General features: G+C 34.9%; 1 long non-coding RNA gene across 2 annotated transcripts; it reads left to right on the top strand.

Annotated features, from left to right (window-relative positions):
- LOC125722644 (uncharacterized) lies at positions 1-2,375 on the top strand. Of its 2 annotated transcripts, none has more exons than XR_007386500.1 (3): positions 1-59; positions 1,772-1,870; positions 2,001-2,375. It is a non-coding gene; the product is annotated as an uncharacterized LOC125722644 (long non-coding RNA). The 2 variants fall into 2 exon arrangements; XR_007386499.1 differs by lacking the exon at positions 1-59 and adding an exon at positions 816-968.
- Positions 2,376-3,731: the final 1,356 nt, after the last annotated feature.

Below are 3,731 nucleotides of genomic sequence, written 5' to 3'. Positions count from 1 at the left end.
CATTTTTCTCGGCTGTTGTTCGCTGCAGTGGATCTGGATTTCAGGGACTGGTTAACACGGTAAGTTGAGCAATTTAACCAAATGATTGGTGATGTAAAGTCACGCAAAATCGCTACTCCACTAAGGAGCTGAGGTTAAGTTTGCAAGTTGTACTGTATAGCTAGCTATCCTGCACACATCGCACGCTAAGTTGGCTGCACAGTGTAGAAGCAGTGTGGTCTAGTTGGCAAGATGGCGGTTGAGACCGTGTTGTTAATATGAAGTTAAATAAGTGCTGTAGTCATGTATACTATGTGTTTCAAGGCTATTTTGGTTTTAATTTTACCAATAATATCACTTTTAATCGTAAGTTAGCGTTACTTTAAACTAGCGTAGAACTAATGTTAACGTGTTTTGTCTATGACGTTTGCCTTACAGTTTAATGTCAAATATTAGTTTAAGTTAACGTTAACTAAAGATTAAAAAATTAAATCCAAAGTAGCCTTAAAACGCATTTGTTTAATTTCATATTTCTTTTATGATGTGCCACATTCAGTTGAATTTCACATTGCTCAATTATGGTAAATTTCCGATAGTTGTGAAGACAGGGCAAATGAGGCAACAAACTTGATCAAAGATTAAATTTAATTCTTGCATTTATCATGCTTAAAAATAACTATATAGTGAATATGTACCTTTACTGCTTGACACTGTTCATGATTTTCTTTTGATTGAAAACTGATTTATATCCAAAACTCTCATGTTGTTTAAATCACAGAAAAAAAACATATCTCTTTTGGTTTGTAACTAAGATGGTATATTTCTCTTTACAGATCTGTGAGGAGTTTCTGAGAATCAGTGGCATATCACTTGAGTCGACATTTATGTCAGAGTTGGACAGGCAAACTCCAAAGCTGTTGTCACTTTTCAACGCAAAAGGAGGAGTTGTCGGTCAAAGAATCAAGTCCCAGATGATGACACTTATCCAGGTAAGAGGAAAAAATGGTCTTATGTAAAACATTTTCCATCCAAAATGTATTCTCAATCATGTAGTCAGCAATATTTCACCGTGTTCCTAATGGGAAGGATGGCGGTGTCTGTGTATCTGCAGCATATGTTGAAATCTATTGAGTCAGTTGTTATGACACATGGTGAGCACATTCATACTACCCAGAGACTGATCATGAGACCCCCCCACCTCTCATTCTTTAAAAGACAACTACATGTAAGGCATTGTTCTAAGAGTAGCATAGTTTAAGGGGATAGTTAGCCCCCACAGTGAGTTAACATGACCTTGCTATTATGATGATCTAGTGTGAAAATGTGCCCAAACATTCAGTGAAGTTACACTTCCTCTGTGTACTCCACGACTGTTCTATTGGTTAATAGACATGTTGGCTGCATATGTATGTAATTGCATAAGTAATGCAATTCCCTTGTCACCATTTTCCAAGACTGTGCCTTGCTCCTAAGCAGTCTCTTTACACATGAAAGGTCCACTAAAACTTGTTTAAGAAAGCATTTGAGGTGAGAAATAGACAATGTACTAATAGAAGCTTGATTCATATTAATGAACACAGCCTACTTGGACAGTTAAATCTCAAATTTGTGAATTGTCCCCTTGACGTTTTTGAGTAAACAACATGCACATGCAATATGCTTTTCGTTTTGTTTTTTTGAGATGCCGGCGCTAGTGTGAGATCTTGTAGTACAGAGCTATATGTATAGTAGGACCTTTAACAGCAATCTGACATCAGGCTGTGAATTTTAATCAGATTTTACTTTTTAACAGGACCCATCTGCCTCTGTGGAGAAAAGGAGAGAAGTGGTCCTGAGATGCCTGATTGAGTACATGGGGGAGAGACAGGAAGACCTCATCAGTGTCCACCACGTATGTATCGTGCTTAGAGCTACTTGTCTATTTTTCTGTTTGTATGTATTCATATTGTGAGGTATACATATTTATCTCATTACTTGTTTGTCTGACCTAACTTTTGATTCTTTTTTGTCTCCACCAATAGAGTCATGATGAAACAGAGGTGCACGCTGAGCTTGGCAGTTGCCCACTGAAAATTTACATATGCCATCAGCCCGACATGATTGGGATCATCATAGAAGGACAGCCTGTGGTCAGAGGTGTGCCAAACCTGTCGAAAGCATGCTGCCTCCTGTTTGGACTTACCTATGCCCTCGACCTCAAGTATCCCTCAAAAATGGTGTATACTTTTGTATATATATATATGTATGTATATATATTATATCTCTTTGTGGGATTGGACCCCATGCGTCCTAAGCCATCATCCAAGTATGCAAATCTCCTTACCAAGTTGTCTTAGATTATTTCTCAGTGGCAACTGGCATTGTTTGCCGTCATTAGAAAAAATTCAGTCACTTTGGTAGGTGATTTTGCTAAATGCCAACATAAACGTACTGTAACATAATCAGATAATTTTATAATATTCAAGGTGATATAAATATTTGTCTCTGAATTTTACCAATATTTTGATTTGAAATAATTAGTTTTACAAATTTCTTTTGTTTGTTTTTTTATCTTAAAACTCATTTGACAGGTACAAGTTGCTCAGGTAATATAATTTGGTTATTTTCCTTTTTTGTTCATTATTCAGTGCCTTAATTAATGTGCACTTTGGCCTGTGTTCTGTGCCGATTATTACCTCATAAGATAAATACTCAACAGTGTTGTGTGCACAATTTGGAAGTTCTTAAAAATAATGGTCAAAATATAGAAATACTGTATTTCGGACAATGCAGTTCCAGTGTGATACAATGTGATGTTCTGGCTCACATTTACCTTTATCTAAACATTGCAGATTGTGTAGTTTGGATATTTCACTTTATTGTTCAGAACAGGTAGAAAATACACTTAATACACTTATTGTGTACATTTGCGGCCACATTTATTGGCTGTTTTGTAGTCCCTGTTAAAAGTGAAACTGGTTGACATTGAATAAATGTTATTGTTTTCAATCTATCTTCCCATTTTTTTCTTCTTCAATTTAATTTGTAACTGTTTTTGACAAAGTCTGTTTATGTACAGTTAATCACTGTAGTACTTAGAATATATAGCCATTTAGATTTTTTTCTGAGGTTATAGACAGGACTTAATTAAAATGAAAATGTTTATTCACATTTGATTAGGTTAATTTTACTGAGAAAATAAAGTTAATAAAAAAAACCTAATTAAAATGAGTACAGGTTACTCGTAGCAACCCATAAATAAGTTACCTGTACCAATAAAAGTAGGTTTATTTAACTGAGCAATACTAGTACTATTAGTTAACTCAACTTGATTTTGTTGTGTTTGTATTAAGTAATGTTACAGTGTTTATTACACTTAAAAAAGGCTGCAAGTTGACTCAACTTAAAGCATCCAATGCAGCCACTTGCCTCACTTTTTATAAGTTAGATCTAGGTATTACTTTTTACAGTGTATTCGAAGGAATAGACTTTTGATATTCCCTTTGACATATTAGTTAAATGACATGGGATTAACAAGAACAAATTTTTAGAATATCAACAAGTTAAATCTATAGTAAAATAGAAATTAGGGTTTAATCAAATCAAATTACAAATACCACCAAGTGTGGCAGAATTCCTTAATCTGAAAACCTCCAAATTACTGTCTAAAATATACAGGACACTGTATACCAAAATGGATGAATTAATATCCTTTCCTTTTGCAAAATGGGAGGCAGATCTATCAGCCAGCTGGGACCACAATTTCTGGTCTA

Source organism: Brienomyrus brachyistius, unplaced genomic scaffold, assembly GCF_023856365.1.
Source record: "Brienomyrus brachyistius isolate T26 unplaced genomic scaffold, BBRACH_0.4 scaffold40, whole genome shotgun sequence".
Lineage (NCBI taxonomy): Eukaryota > Metazoa > Chordata > Actinopteri > Osteoglossiformes > Mormyridae > Brienomyrus > Brienomyrus brachyistius.
The sequence above is the reverse complement of the archived record's forward strand: the minus strand, read 5'-3'. Positions and strand labels throughout refer to the sequence as shown.